The sequence below is a fragment of the Macrobrachium nipponense genome, chromosome 13 (genome assembly GCF_015104395.2).
Source record: "Macrobrachium nipponense isolate FS-2020 chromosome 13, ASM1510439v2, whole genome shotgun sequence".
Taxonomy (NCBI): domain Eukaryota; kingdom Metazoa; phylum Arthropoda; class Malacostraca; order Decapoda; family Palaemonidae; genus Macrobrachium; species Macrobrachium nipponense.
The window spans coordinates 28,450,062-28,467,561 of record NC_087206.1 but is presented as its reverse complement, the minus strand read 5'-3'; the positions used below and the strand labels follow the sequence as shown (position 1 = coordinate 28,467,561).

The following is a 17,500-nucleotide window of genomic DNA, read 5'->3' as shown; positions in this document are numbered from 1 at the left end:
AAACAAAGAGAGGTCGCAGGAAGTGTGATAAAGAATAGTTGTTCTCTGTGGAAGTATGGATGCTGAAAGCAAAGAAAAGGCATAAGCTGGGAGCTGCAGATATGAATTGTTTTATGCCAATATTATAGTACAAGAAGTGAAAGGGCGAGGAAGAGGTACAGTGAAGGTGAAAGGATGGATCAGTGTTTTCAGATGTTTCGGTCATGTGGAAAGAATAGAGCAATATAGGTTCATGAAAAAAATATATACAATTCGAAAGTTTAGGATAGAAGGAGAAGAGGACCTAGTAAGGAATAGGTAAATGGAGGGAGAGGTAATGGGTACGAGGGGCTTCTTTATCCAGGAAGCAAGTGTGGGTACATGAGATAGAGATGAATAAAGCAAATTTTTGGGGGCTTGGCACGCTGCTGGTGAGCCATCTGTGTGTGTGTATGAGATGAACAGTTTCATGGAAGTTTTCTACAAATGGGTTTCATCTATGATTGAAAGGTGTTCAAATCTAAGTATTTTCTGATGAGCCACTCCTGTAAGGGAAATCTCTTGCTACCATGAATATATTTTTCCTCCGTTTCTTTTAAATATCACATAGGACATTACTTTCAATTATGCAAGTGAGGCTAACTTACAGAAGGTTCGCTCAGTCTCAGACTTTCGCTGCCAGGTCTGATCAACACTTAGAATTGGGGACTACAGTAAAGGATTCCACCCATTTTTTTCACCATGTATCACTTTACACATAGGGTGGAGCCTGGAGGGGTTACCCCTCCAGTTTATTTGCAACATATGTACACAGTGGGATTTGTGTCGTACTTTTTTTTATGTAAAGATATACATCCCAATTATTCTATTTTTGGCAAATACCTCATTATAACAGAATAGTATAGTAGCGTTTGTCTTCGACTAATTTTACGACGTCATTCTGTCGTTTCCTCTTTAAACAAATTATGATAAATAAATTAAGTGTATTTAGCTTTAAAATAATACGAAATTAATTACCTTATAAAAAGAATTAACTTCATTTATAAACAACTTATGATGAAAAAACTATACGATGACTAACCCTCCAATGGCTATCTATGTGGACTTGAGAGGTCCAGCCATAATTTCCCAAATTATATCTGGGACACGAAAATAAATAAACCACACTGGATGTCAAAAAGGGGCTCAATCTGTCTTTGCACCTAAAAGGAGTCGAGAGTCACTGGACTGGTTGCAGTCGACCGACACGTTATGGCCGGCGTTGAACTTAGGTATAAAACGCTGAACTGTGTATAAATGGCATCCTTGGTGTAGTTGGATTATTTTAGGGGATTAATTTCTCATTAAAGGACTTTCATAAATGTGTAAAGAAAAACCTTGATAGGTAACAATTACCCATGAAATATTGTTGTTAAAAAATTATCTCCTTGTGAAATTCGGAACATCCGGAGGAAATCCAGTGGAAGAAAGTATCTAAAGCATTTCAAGCTAAAAGTGCAAAAGCTATCAAAATTTTTACCCAGGCCGGTGAGCGTCGTCTTTCCAAAAATTGTAGGGTAAAATTCATCTCCTTTACGTGGTACTTCAACGTCTATGAAAGAGAGGTATCACAGTAATCACAAATTACCTGTCGTTTCTCGGTTGATACTTCCCTTAATGTTTCTTAATTTAGCGTTTAAAACCCTGCTTCCCAGCAAGGTCTAGAGAGTCTCTATACCTTGCTTCCCAGAATCCCTCCTACGACTCTCCTTTCAAGAAAGGCAATTTTCGTACACTTAATACTATTATGACTACCGTTTGAGAACTCGCATTAGTTCCTAAAATGACAGTCAAAAGACCACCAACGCTAATTAACCTTAATTCTCTTTCATTTCAGATATAACACTAGTAGACCTTTATGTTAGCGTGTATAAAATGTCAGAACGAAGACACCAGCAGCAGAGAGCTCGTTCTTGATGAACTTTATCATTGCTTATTAAATATATTTTTTAACTTTTTTCATACACAATGTAATATAATATATATTATATTATATATATAATATAATATAGTATAATATATGTATTATATTATTTTATTATATTATATTATATATATATTATATATATAAATATATATCTTATTATATATTATATATATATATATATATATATATCTTTAATATTATATATAATATATATAGATAATATATAATATATATATTAATATAATATATTATAATAATTATATGTTATATAATATATATATATATATATATATATATAATTATATATTATAATATATATATAATATATATATATATTATATATATTTTATATGTATACTTTATATGTTGTAAGGGAATTCAGCTAAATGGACTGCATCAGCAGCATACAGAACAATCTCGTTTTCATGGCCAACAACCATAACACTTGTATACACTAAAAATAACAGTGGACCAAGAATAAACCCTGTGGAATTCCAATACAATAGGCCCTTGTTCATTAAAGATTCCATCAACAACAACTTGCTGCTGCCTTCCTGTATGGAAATCTTGAATAATCCTAAACATATCCACCCACACAAAAATTTTGAAGTTTATAAACAAGTGTCTTATGATTTACTGAATCGAAAACAGAACTAAAATCCATTTAAATTACTCTAAACTCAAAACCCTTATCACGGGTACATAAGTACTTCCTATATGCACATTGATTACCAGCAAACAATCATTTGGATTCCACAAACTTCTATAGTGGTTTAAAAGCATGCTTTTCAGCAACTTTGGAGAGCATAGGGAGAGTAGACATTGACCTGAAGTTACTGCAGTCTGCAGATATACTTCTGTTTGGAAAAGGCACTATTACTAAGCTTGCACTCGTCTGCAGATACTACGTCGACATAAAAATCTACAAAATCTACAGAATCTACTAATATTGGGAGACAACACACTGGAAACGTTTTTTTTTTTAGATAGAAACCTTGAGGGTCTTCACCCCAGCTATCAAGATTATCAAGAATTCTCTTAACATCCCTTGAGCAAAATACAAATTTTGTAAGAACAGGTTCAGAAAGACAATTATCAGGGAGAGGGACATCCTCAGCTGCTATTTAGCTTCAAATAAATAACGATGCAGTTCAGCCTTTTCCTCAGGGTCAGTAACCAATCTACCATAATTTTTTGGTATGGAAGACGAGCCTAACCCAAAGATAGAAGACAGCAATTGGGTCCACCACAGATGAGGCTGCGTAATTCCTTCAAGTTTCCTCTTTAAGGAATTATTGTAATTTCTCTAATATGGTAAATTCTATTCGCAGCATGGCCAGACTCAAACAAAAATGGTGTGATTTTCATGTGAAAGATGTGTTGAATTTGGTCACTTTGTCATAGTAAGCTCGTCTACATTGTCACTTGTCCTAATCTTAATTTGCATCTCATATAGTATCTGAAATATCAAGTACCTAACAAGCTTCAATACTGAGATCCCAATTGTCTCTGGGTTTCAGCCAGACAGTTTTTCAAATGGTGGAATTAGGAATAAACTAATGGACAGATACGTCCATCTCAATGGTACAATGTGGGTTCCTCAGTTCATTGGACTAAATCGGAGGAAACAGAACTCAAGAGGGGACTGGCCATTTCGATCTCTAAATTTGAAATAAACCACTCACTGTGCTTTGCAGTCTCCACGCTTTTGAATCCTGTGACTGCGACATACTAATACTTTCCAACAGACAGTCATATTAGAATCCTCAATATTTGGATTGTGGTAAACAGCAAATACATAAACACTGTCTTAAAACCAAAATCTTCATGGCAACTACACTCCCAGTTTTTCTGATAATGTACAGGCTATCCAGTTCTAGTCTCACATAAAAATATTAAATAGTTACGGGCACAAATCTGGAGAACAAGAAAACCTGACATTAAGCCTCGAATATTTCAGTAAAGTACTCTGCGATTTTTCTTACGGTAAAGAGTAGCAAGCCCAAGGTTCAGCTTAATGTCTCCCAAAGAATTAAAATTAACAACATAAAATTAGAGGCAACACTAATCAATAAATTCATAACAATATACTAATAATCAACAGAACAGCAAGCAGTCAAATCATCAACAGTATTTACGCTATTTACAATAACTTCATTATGAGTATAAATAAAGATGACCATATGTCATAAAAATAATGCTGGAAGCAACTGGTCGACAAGATGGAGCCGGGAAACTTTGTAAGACAAAAGAGAAACCCGTCAGATTTGTCACAACAACTGGGGAAGGGGAGTCACGATGGATTTAGAAATGATAAAACTGTGAGAAGGAAAAGATATATTTTTCCTTTTATTAAAAAAGGAAACTATTAGGTAAAGAAGAAGGCACTTTCTTGATCATCCACAGAGCCACTTTTTCTTTCTCGTCAGCCTGTCCTACACATTTTCTGGAAAAAATAAAACATGTAAACAACAAAAAAGGGAAAATGGGTGATTTCACCCTCAAACAAGGGAACGCAAATCAGAGACCATGGATGGCCAGTATACAATGGCTATGACACAGTCAAAGGATGAAGAACAAGGTTAGTATTGAGGGTAACTCTCTCTCTTAGTAGAAGGGTTGCCTACCAATGATAAAAAGTCCCTTCCACCTGCTGGTTTGATTTAAGAGTGTACTCCTCGTAGAAGAGTTGACTGCCAAGGACAAAGTCTCTCTTCTACCCCAAATCATGTAGGCAGAAACATCACATCCGGAAGTAAATGTCGCTAAGGAAAAGCCATATTAATTTTGACAATCTGAGTTGCAAGGAAGTACCTTAAATGACTTCGGGTTCATCTGCACGTAATAAATTTTCTTTATATAAAATAAACAAGCTACTACCCAAAATCAGGAAATTACCCATAAAGATGATGGGATGGGACGCGATAAACATGTAATTTCCCAGAATAAGCACAAAACTCCAACAGCATATGCAGGTACCTCAAATATACCAGGGATCCTTGCAACTAAGCGTTCAATTATGGGTAAAAAAAAAAGAAGAAAAAACTAGGTCTACCCGTGCCATTTATTATCGAAGAACCCTTCAACAAAATTCGCCGAACATATAACTATATAACATACTGAGATTCGAACTGTTTCCTCCACTAGAAGAATTAGGCAAAGACCAATAACAATCCTGACAGATGAAAGCCCAATAAAAGGGGTCATACGCTAAAAACAGACCAAAACCATCCATCTATCTCCTTAGTTACTTGAAATCTAAGATTAAACTCTGTATTTTTCTGTAACCAATATAATATTTCCAATATGAAAAATCGTATGTCAAAACTAATAACGCTATACCATCACTGTCTTATACTTTTTTTACTCCAACCGTCTCCATAAGCAATGTAACAAAAGCATAATGATGATAATTGAAAGCCGCACTGTATCCATGAATTTTCTGTCTGTGACAACTATATTCTACGGGTAATACACTCCGCGTTCATATTTGCCGTCGTCCATTGAAGGGCTGGGCTCTCTCGCCACTGGCCCTTATATATAAAAAAAATGCATAATTAACGTACCTAAGCCTAAGATTTGGAGCGATACGTAACGTTCACAGGGACGGAATTTGGCATCTCGACCATCTCTCATTTTTGAATAGGTCCTGGGTAGTGGTAACATAACATCAACAACAATGATAATATAAAACGAAAAATAAGAAAGACTACATCAAATAATATCAGCAAGAATAACAATAATAAAAAAATATGTTTTAAATGAACAAACATTAAATATACGAGGCAAAATACAAAACCCCTCGTTGGCTAATAAAAGCCTCGAGAAACCAAAATGGTGACTAGGGTCAAATACCATTTACCTAATGAGTTTTGGAAGGCAATCAACTTGGCCCTAGATACCATTAATCACGGCCGTCAGACAACACCAATTAACAGTTATTTCTCTGGGTCTAAAACACGACTGACTGTGACAAAGTACCTCCTCATGCCGAACTGTCAAGGAACGGACTCTTAGCATAAATATTTTAGAATAAATAGTAATAAAAAAAATATATCTTAAAAAATATTAATGCAAAAAAAAAAAAAAAAAATCTTAAAAGACACGTAATTTTAGAGATACAAGTTATTTTAGCAATAACATACATATCTTAAGTCATAAATATTCAAGAATATATGGTATTTTGAACCAACCAGGATAACTTAAACAGCATCGTTATATTTAAAACTGAAGCTACTTCACAAGCGAATTCATTTTCAATACAAACAAGTTTACTAACAAATATTTTTGAAAGGCGTACATTAAAAAAGAAATTTACACACCAAAACATTTTAAAATGCAATATTTAAAAACAAATATACATGAAGCAGCGAAGATTATTTTATATGACCTTAAAAATTAATTTCATGAAATCTTCATATCTCTGCCTCGTCAAATTCGACAGATTCTAACAGAAGACGACAGACGATTCCAAACCTTGACAACAATAATTTTACCTCAGTTTAAGATAAGCAGACTTTACTGCATTCTGAAATACATTTTGGAGTCTTTCTTGTTTTCATTCATACTATCTTGGCCTTCAGATTAAACTCTGTTGCAACTAGCTATGATTTGGATACGATAACCTGGGTTAATTAATGAACCTATCACCAGTTTACGTAAGCTTACGTTTCTGAAAGCATTTCGTCAACAGACCTTCCTCATCCATCTAATGATACACTAGATTCGCAACTCCTTGATACGACGTTTACATTGCCATTATGGAAAACCAATTTCGGCATCAAGGCATCGCATTGAGACAGTTTGTAACCAAACACTGATGATTGAATTACCGGCTTTGTGTTGAAGTGGCGTCGCGATAACAAAGGTCCTCGACACCGAAGTTATGAAGATGCATTGCTTAAATTGGGCACGACGTGTATGTATGTATGTATGTATGTATGTATGTATGTATGTATGTATGTATATATTTATATATATATATTTATATATATATAATATATATATATATATATAGTATATATATATATATATATATATATATATATAATATATACATATTCATATACATGTATATATATATATATATATATATATATATTATATATATATACATATATATATATAATCTGTTGGTTACGATTTACTACAAACGTATACAGTTTTAATAACAACAGTGCCCACTTAACGTCTCTAGTTCCTCACACTATTTTGAATACGCTTGTTACTACAAACCTGAGATCCGAACAGATCTCATGCTCTATAATGTCAAATGTATCAACAATAGTGTGAATAAATCAATACATATATATATATATATATATATATATATATATATATATATATATATATATATATATTATATTTACAAATATGTGTCAGGAAGAAAGTGGGAGAAAGGAACCAGGGCTTCAGGGAGAACAAGTTCATCAATAGGAAAAAATCATAGAAAAAAGATCAATGAACAAATGAGTATAAAAAAATGTAAATGGAGAAATGCCTCTGCAATGTATGCAGTATTGGTTTGATGGACTAAGTATATTAAAGATTTGAGGAAGCCAGAGCTCAATGATACAAGAATGGAAGGTGTTAGGGTAAGTTTGCAAATGGTTTGGAAGTGACAACTGAAGATGTACAGAGGGCAAGTAATAGGTTCAAAAATGTTAAGACACAAGGAAGTGAAGGACCACAAACGATGCTGCAGTCAGGTGATGAAGGTGTCACTGAGTGACTGAGCAGGACTTGTCAGATATTTCTGGTTGAGGGAAAGGTTCTGAAGGAATGGGCGAGAGAATCTGTATTATTCCTTAGTTTGAAATTTAATTTGACTGACAGGACTATAAGAATGAAAGTGGTATAACTATTACTTAGAATACCAGGAAAATTGTACATTAGGATTTTTTTCAAGGAACTGACACATATGACATAAGGATTGATAGGGGAATAGTGTAGGTTTAAACAAGGTATGACTAAAATATTAGCTATAAACAGTTATATGAGAAGTAAAAGGATGAAGCTATAAAAGGCACAGAAGTACCTGGATAAAGCTTGAGACAATACATAGAGAGGAATGCAGGGGCATCTCATGTAGCTTGAAGAAGCTAAGAATGTTATCAATTGGTTTGGTGTAAAACTGTGTCTGACACAATGGATTGTTATCTCTAGTGGTGTTGAATATCTTGACGAACATACTAATATAAGGAAGTGAGAGACAAGAAATTAGACGAAGGTGCAAGCTTGTGGGATAAAGGCAGGTCATGAATGGAATGTGGAATTGCAGATGTCTGCAGATTATACTGTTTTGAATTGGGATACAGAAGAGGAACTACAACAACTAATGAAAATTAAGTTCTTGCAAAAGGACAAAATCAATAGCAAATGTAAGGAAGAGTAAAGTTAGGTGGATAAGAAATCACGATGACAGAACAACAAAAGATAATACAGATCATGGCAAGTTGAAAGAAGATTAAGTTACTCATATATGTGAAACAATGAAGGTAGCAGGGTGTGATCACAGGACTAGGAAGAAACTCGAATTGTCTATGGAAGCCATGATGGGATGGTATTGACTGTTGGACCAACTCTTCTTTATGGCCGTGAAGTACTGATGCTGAAGGTAATTGAATGACAAACGTTAAAGTTGTTGAGATGAATTATTGTTTGCATGGTATACGTCAGATAAGAAGAAAGGATGGATCAGTAAGATTTTGGAATGGTTTGGTCGTTTGGAATGAACACAGGCCGATAGTTTAGTGACAGGAAATTCAAATTCAGAAATACTAAGTGATGAGTGGAGTGAAAAAGTGCCTTAATTACCAACGCTTGGCTGCCAATCCGGTGGCCCGAAGTTCGAATCCCAGCTCGGCCAACGCGGAATCATAGGAATTTATTTCTGGTGATAGAAATTCATTTCTCGAATAAGTGTGGTTCGGATCCCACAATAAGCTGCAGGTCCCGTTGCTAGGTTATCAATTGGTTACTAGCGACGTAAAAAAATCTCTAATCCTTCGGGCCAGCCCTAGGAGAGCTGTTAATCAGCTCAGTGGTCTGGTTAAACTAAGATATACTTATTTTTAACCAACGAGAGAGAGAGAGAGAGAGAGAGAGAGAGAGAGAGAGAGAGAGAGAGAGAGAGAGAGCGTATTTGCAAAATAAGAGGTGAAAGGCGCAGGATGTGCCAAGCAGAATGTTGCAGACATTCTCTGCACAGGGGGTTCAACCATAATCAAGCAATTGAAGCGGCAATGACCACTGCATTCGTCTGTGTTTTGAACACCGACTCATATGTTCGAGCAAGACTCAGAAATGCGAAACCAGGATTATGACATCATGGATCGATAAGAAAATAAAAAGGTGCTATAGAAAAAGTATTGAATAAATCAAGATGAAAACGCTCCATATCTTAAATAAATAAAAAAAACATACGTTCATTTCCATGGCCATACATGCAAACATAATCATGAAGTCGCAACAATTTCATAAATCTTTTATAGTATATACCATGTTTTAAAATAGAAAAAATTGGGCATAATGTGTTAGGCATTGAACGAATCATTTATTCTGAATAAATCATCGCTTAAACTATTTCCGACTACAAATTGGAAATAAATGATCGGAAAGAGACGAATATTAATTAGAATTCCACACGTCACTCGGTAATCGCCCGATGGCGTTTAAGTTCAATCAACCAGAGAGAGAGAGAGAGAGAGAGAGAGAGAGAGAGAGAGAGAGAGAGAGAGAGAGAGAGAGAGAGAGAGAGAGAGAGAGAGAGAGAGAGAGAGAGATTTGCAGATGCGGTTGCTAGGCCAGGTAAGCTTAGTATCCTGTGAAGCCACTATTGAACTATAATCCTTTACCGAAATAGAAGCAAATTTCTTTTCATTCTTTACTTTTCTCTTCGTAGTGCAGGTACAAACAAAAGTTTGCAATGAAGAAATAGACCCAGTGGATACTCCATAGGAAACCATCAGGAACGATAGTAAGGTTTCCATTGTGGTTACTACAACTACCAGGGCGACTATGAATTTCTAGAAGACCATGGAAACGCGCCCGCTACAAAATTCAAATAATAATTTATTTATTTGTTTTTTGTTTTGTTTTTTTGCATGAAGAGGGACGATTCAAAGAGAAAAAAAGGAGAGGGATGGATGAAAATAGAAAACCTTGATCATATTTCTTTCATAGAGGAGGACTGGGTTTATATTATGCTCCTCATTCACTGTAAACCTCAGGATACGTTGAACAAAGCCGTGGAATCTCCCCAGGTTCTTACAGTTTCAATACTTCGATTGCATTCTTAACGTAAAATGTCATTCCAAAATACTTTGAAAAGTTTAAGGTCCAATAACAGCAACTGATTTGCACCCTCCTAAACTTAGCATTTCATTCTCATCACACACCGCCACGTTTCAATCGGCATTTTATTTATTTGTTTGCTGTATTTGACGATTATTTTCTACGAAGATTTTCTGCGGGAGTTCGTAAACCACGTCAGTTGCTGACTTTGATTTTTAAAATGTCTATAGAACAATGATTACCGTACTGGGTTCCCTTCCTCATGCCATACTTTAGAGATGGTTTTCTTAGGCAGAAAAAAGTGGGCAGTTTCTAGCGGCCTACCACAAACTTGTAATTAACGTTATAAAAAAAAAAAACATCAGCGAGTTCATTTATGATCTACGCTAAATCCTTTCGAATTTCATTCCTACATTATTTATTTATTTATTCATTTATTTATTTATTTTTGCTCTAACACTCGTTCTTCAAAAGACCAAAGGTCTGTTTTCTCATCTCCCTTCCTTTTCCTACCCAGTTCCACCCATAGCCCTTGCACTTGTATAATACTGGAAAGATTACTGGGCTCGTTAAACGATTGTTTTTGTTTTATAGTGATCTCTAGTCATCATTTGGATATACATCACTGTAAAATGAAAAAGTCCAATTTTATGAATATACTAGATTTCCATAATGTCATATATTCTGTAACTAAATAAATTGACAAACGACAATATCTGCAAATTACGTCAAGTTTTGCATTAAGTTACTGCCCAATAAATAAGCATTATTTCAAGTCAACTTTTTAATACAGAATATTTATCATGCCCTTGGGAAGCGTGAAACTATGCAAGTAGCCATAAGGTACTATTAACCCCTTGCCCGGCAATATAAATTTTTCCCATTTCTTTCATTCACACAATATTTAAATGGGTTTCTTTTTTGTATTTCAACTATGTTCAGTTCTCATTCCTTTGCTCCGGGGAAATCCATGTGAAGAATAAACAAGTAAAAACACTCGAGTTTTCTGTACAACATACAATGCTCTATGAAACCATCAACTATGACCGGCAGCTATCCAGTTGCTCACCAGATACGGTAGAGTGAGGGTATGTCCCATGGCTCCGGAAAGCGCTGCCAGATGCACGATCCATAGCTAATTTTAACCTTAAATAAAAGGAAAAAAAAAACTGAGGCTAGAGGGTTCCAACTTGATGTGATTGATGAGTAGAGGGTGGATGATCAAAATATCAATTTGCAGCCCTCTAGCCTCAGTAGTTTTTTAGATGTGAGGGCGGACAGAAGGACGGCCAGACAAAGCCGGCACAATAGTTTTATTTCACGGTAAACTAAAAGCATTAAAGTCGTTTTCCACTCATAAGAGGTAGCTCTGGAGAAAAAGAACACTGCGGTCACTCATTTTTGTAAATACATTTCAAGTGTAATCTGGATGAACTGTATTTCAGTGAAACTTCCATAAAATGACCCACATTATACAACCTTTATAGACGGCTCGTCAGCAGCGCATCGAAGGGTACCGGTCAACTCGCACCACCGTCAACTATTACCCAATAACAGAACGAGCTAAAAATTTCAGTAAGACAATGATTTATATTATGCTTCCGCCAAATTTCGCAGATAATTGCGCAGTAGTTACGGCATAATGCCAAAAGATAGTTACCTATACAAAGCATAAATGAAATGGTTTTTGGAAACCATTCTCTGTCTCTCCTTCAATAAAGTAAAGATTGAATGGGCGGTGTTCGTCTAAATAAATAGTTACTCTTTAGATCTTGGATGATGAGCAGACCTAAGAGGTATTAAATCGGTCTCTTTTGAAAAAGCAATATAATATCTGACAAGCTTTGAGTTTCCTTTGATCGTCTAACTACAGTGTTGTTGCAGAAATTCAGAATGGACTACAGTTCTCATTGGCAAGGGTTTCCGTACAAAATGATGAAATGAAATACGCAAGAATGCTAAAAAGAATCATAGCAAATTACTGTTGAAAGTAAAACATCATAAGGCACGTGAAATATATGAATGTTTATCAGCAATTCTTCCTGCACATCTCTGTATACATCTGTCTTCGTTCAATGAAAATTCCACTTTCTTTTCCTCGGGTGTGTGTTTGCGTTTGTTTGTAGGTGTGTATGTGTGTGGGTGTGTTGGTACGTCTGTCCAGTTACGGCCATCTGGATTTTGGCCGGCAGTTGTTTGGAGACTATCCGGAAACACCTAAATTAATCCCCGAGGCTGTTCCACTATTGCTTCCCCATCCGAAGTTAGTTCGTATGCGCTTGTCGTGTTTGGACTTGCCTCACCTATTTCCGGTAAACTGGAATGCCTTTTATATAGCGTTTGGTAGAAGAGTTACTTAAAAAAAAAAAAAAAAAAAAAAAAAACACACACACACACACACACACACAAACACAAACACGCACGCATCTGAAGGGTGGACAAATGTCATAAAAAAACATCTTTTACCGAGGAAAACACGTTTTTTTTTTTTACCCAAATTCCCTCCTGGATATGACGCACTTACAAACAGCCCATTTTGACCAAAGGCTACTCCGTTTTTAATCATAAATCTTCTTGAACTATAATGACAGGAGGCGGCAAGTAATCGTCCCCTGACCACCTGTAAAATTAACTACTACTTACACCAGAGCATCTAAGTAGGATATTCTAAAAATGGGACAAATGCACAAATGCATTCACATATTCACAAACACCAAACAGTAACCAGGGATAAAAGTGTCTTAAGATTTAGAGTCAACGTCAAGGCATAATTATCGGGTGTGGATACACATCCATTGCGACAGCCCAGGCTCCAAAACCTGCATAAAACTCTTACCTTGCCTACGCTGTACTACGATTACTTAATCCTATTTCAAAAGCTATTAAGTGTTGGATAAGTGTATGGGTGTGTTACCGATGACCGGATACACATTTCGACCGTATTTCTATTTGCTTCAAAATGTTTTGTGGTAATGGGATGAAAAGCAAGTGTAAAAAAATGTTTTCTCCCATAATATTACTTTGAGTCAAGGGTCCCTCACGAGGCATTTGCATTTATCCCTTTGATTCCGTATTTTGGACGGCGTTTTTTTTTTTTTTTTTTTTTTTTTTTTTTTGGTCCAACCTGGGATGTTCTTTGGCCCCCAGCTTTATTGTTCATCAAGGCCTCGGACTTCACCTCACCTTTGTGGAGGATTCCGTCGGAACATACAGTTGGTTTCTACGAAGCGTCAGCCACTTCTTGCTCGGATGAACTACGGTGAGTACCAACTATTGTTAGGGAAAATACTTAAAGTGGGTCTGAAGCTCTGCTGAAAGTTTCCTTCTTTATAGTATTGTACATAAGTGGTAAGCTAAGATTTCCTTTTCAATGTCATAAAAAAAACAGGTAAAATACACAATTGAAGAATATTATCTTTTTATAAATGTTAACTTTAATGGGTGTTACATCATTTCAGAATAGGGTTATCCAGCATTGATAAAATGGTTGTCTGGCTTAGTTTTTCCTCTCCTTGACCTACTCACAGTTAAGGTAACACATTACTTATTGCTATGTATAATTATTTCTTGTAATATTCTTATATATATCAATCAATGTTAAAATTCCAAAGGTTTTGCCATTTATATATATTTTCCTTTAATTCCCAGGTAGCAGGTTTCCTGGGAAGAAAACTTGATTGTACTTATCAATTTATTTTTAAAACTGGTAAGAAAACTACTGTTAAAATTTTCCAAGTTTATAAATTAACTTCATCTCAATAGCCTTTGAACTTGTCTTTGACAAGGCGATGATATAGTTTCAAGTTTATCCAGCATTCTCTTGAATTACCTACAAAACAGAGTTAAACTCTGAATTTGCAAAGAATGCTCTACACTCTCCACATTTTATCTATATCTGTAACTTTTTACCGCTAACATGCTTCTAACATCCCTCAAAATGCTATACATTTTCAGATTTCAAAAATTTTGCCAAATGTGGCACAAGAATCTTCTACAACTGCCATTCAATTCTCTGGCAGAAACTTTCAGTTTAGAACAGTTTGAAGAATACTTCGATTAACTTCTAAAATAATGAACAGCGATAAATTCTTATATTCAACGAAATATATCACATCCTCAAGTATATGATAACCTGCCGACGATAAAATGCATTTACGATCATAAATAAAAAAAAAAAAACTAAAAAGCTCAAGTAGCAGTCACTATTTCATTTCAAAAAAAAATAAAAATTATGATGAGACCGCAACACATACAAGAAAAAATGACATCGCTTGCAAAATTTCCTTTCGAAAAGTATTAGCATTTAAATGTGTACAATCAAATCTTTGTTATATTTAATAATTTAAGCAAGCAGTCTATTTATGTGCTTCTAGAAAAAGAACTTATTCCCTCCGACTCTCTTGAACAAAGGGCACTAAATGAAGATTCATCGTCGCTTTTGAAAGAATCCTTTCTCTGGCTTCTGCCTCCAATTTTGGAAGTCAAGCACAAATCCCATCCCATTCCTCTCCTCTCTGCTTTTCATTCTTATCTTTAATCTCCTCTTAAATTTGGATCAGCCGGCTGCTCTGCCTTATTCGCGTATGTTTGGAATGTTTTTACCATTTTTCACATAAACAAAATAAACTGCTCCATAGAAGTCTACTCAGCAAATTATTATTTTTTTTCGCTTCTCAATAAATTCAAATATGAAATACATTAACGATGTCACATTAATGAATCTCTGAATACCTAACAAACTGTTCCTCATATCAATATATCATTTCTTTGTCAACATTTAAAATTATTAGAAATGACCTTGTTTTTACTCCAGCTACGCAAGAATCTCTCCTTGATTTTGTAACGGACTTCTCTCTTCTTGAATTTGTAACTCGATATTGCCCTCCTTTTTTTTTTTAAACCTTTTGGTCAACAAAATGTGCCATAGTCACCTTATACTCGTCAAGACTCAAACACCTATTAAATGTTGACCTCACTCGCCCCTATGGAAATGCAGATGGCTTTTCAACTGCCGTTTCACGATCTACATATGACCTCGGTCTTTAAATCTCAAATATTGAATAACTATGCTCATAAACTTTCTAACAATGGTCCCAACCAAAACTCACAGGAAGAAATCACATCTAATTTTTCCTAATTAACTTCGGGAGACCTTTCATTTAATATACATGATGACTATATCTTTAGTCTTTTTCACCCTGAAAACAAACGGTAACAAACAGAAACTTCCTCGCAAATGTGAACTGATCACGTCATTTAGCACCAAGAATGCGGGCCGGAGTTTAGTTGTCCGACGTATTATACTAAAAAATTAAAATTTCAAGAATCAGATTACATACTGAAATTATATACTTCAATATGGGATTAAATGATACTGATAGGTAGTAGATGTACACTGTGATATTATGAAAATAACATTAAATATTAAAAGCAGTAGTACCACACTAAATTTAAACATCTCAATTCTGACCTTATCATTCTTATTTATTTACTTTTTATTTGTACCAGGAATCTTGACCAGGGTTAGCATCCACCACTATACATACATACATACATACATACTACATACATACATACATACATGTATAACATAACAATGATATTTTTTATATACCCAAATATTAAGCCACAAATGTCCTTTAAAATCCAGTTCACTATACCTTAGGAATAACTTGCACTCAAGAGGAAATCTAATTGAGAAAGAAGTACTTCGTAATCGGTGGGATTCGAGCTGGCGCCTGGTTAAAAAAACAATGTACAATGAACTTTGGCCAGCGAGTCATCAAGAGTTGCATAAGGTGATATCGGTTCTGCTGTACATGTGCCTGTCGAATTCAGGTTTTGCCAATAAGACTCATGCTCAACCCACCTCCACTATGATAGTAGATTGGTAGGTTTGCAGGTATTGGTTAATTATGCATCTATTTTTTTACACACAACCAGACATTCATCAATATTAAGACCCAACAATATGCAATTCACTATACCTAGGGCATACCTCATACCAAAGGGGAATTAGAATTGGTGGGGGATGACTGATATCAGTTCTATGTTCATCACACTCCTGCACTACCTGTCATGGAAAAAATTCTCTGGTAGATGACGATATTTTCTTTGTGAGGGGTAGATTGTTAGGCTGCTGCTGCATACTGATATAACTTTCTTTTGTTCTCAATAAAGTTATCGGCATATCTATTCTTAGTCACGAGGTGGCAGATACAATCACGCTCCTTGTCGGTGTTCATCCAATTATTGCACTGTGTCAGGACCCTATTCATGTAAGAGAGTGCACCAGATCTCTTGTGTGAAATGGGAGAGTACCCTCTGACACTGAGGCAGCATTCTACATTGGTTGTTTTCATAAATACCTTGGCCCTAAAGTTTTTCTCAAGTTTGGTATTGTTCACAGCTGAAGAAAGGGAAAAAGCCCATCCACATGACATTCTGAAGTGAAGGTTGAGCAAAGGTTGATCTCTAAGGTGGTAATCAGGTTGGAGACAACCTCATCAGAAGTTGGAGTGAAGAAAATATCATCAATGTATCCGGCATATATTTCAGGAAGGGGAGCTGAGGAAAGTCCTTTCTTCAATATATGATATGTGCATATTTGTGACGAGAACCCCAAGCCAATCAGCAAAGGAGAACCAAGGATGGCAAGATAACACACTCAAGATATCCCCTCAGCACACCGGCTAGTGGAAAATCTTATCACTAATAGAGGCGCATAGGCTGAGCCTAGCCCCCACCAATAAAACCTGGCCACCTCGCCTCTTGTCACTATTCTCAGCTAGATCTGCATGCAGAGCAAACCACCTTTAAGAGAAGGAGCCACCGTCCTGATGACGCCTTCCTCGCCCCTCAAAAAAAAGGAGAAAAAAAATTCGGCATACAACAGCACAATACTCTTACCCTGAGCTTCAACAGTTATACCAGTAACAATAATATCATACCAGTCACCGGAATTTATAATTAAATTAATTACTTCGCTCAATCCTCTCTAATGCTAATAAAAAAGGGGAGATTTTTGAAACAAAAGAATATCTTTCTCTAGACTGTGAAAGCCACCAGCGTAGCTGACTTCAACTAGTATGCGTATGTATGTGTGTAGATAATTCATATACATATGTGTAAGAAATACCATTCCCTTCCAAAATGCACAAGAATATTAAAACATCACCATCAAGCAACAACAACAAAAAATATACTCACGAGATTCTTTTAGAAGTAAAACATTGTGTCATTCGCTCCGAACAACATCTG

At 35.5% G+C, this 17,500-nt stretch overlaps 1 long non-coding RNA gene across 1 annotated transcript in view; it reads right to left on the bottom strand.

Annotated features, from left to right (window-relative positions):
• The window catches only part of LOC135225445 (uncharacterized), a 140,146-nt gene that overhangs the window by 91,451 nt on the left and 31,195 nt on the right, over positions 1 to 17,500 (bottom strand). The window contains exon 3 of the long non-coding RNA XR_010316961.1: positions 17,450 to 17,500. This exon is cut by the window's right edge and continues 36 nt beyond it. This is a non-coding gene — a long non-coding RNA (uncharacterized LOC135225445). The remainder of the gene's footprint in view (positions 1 to 17,449) is intronic.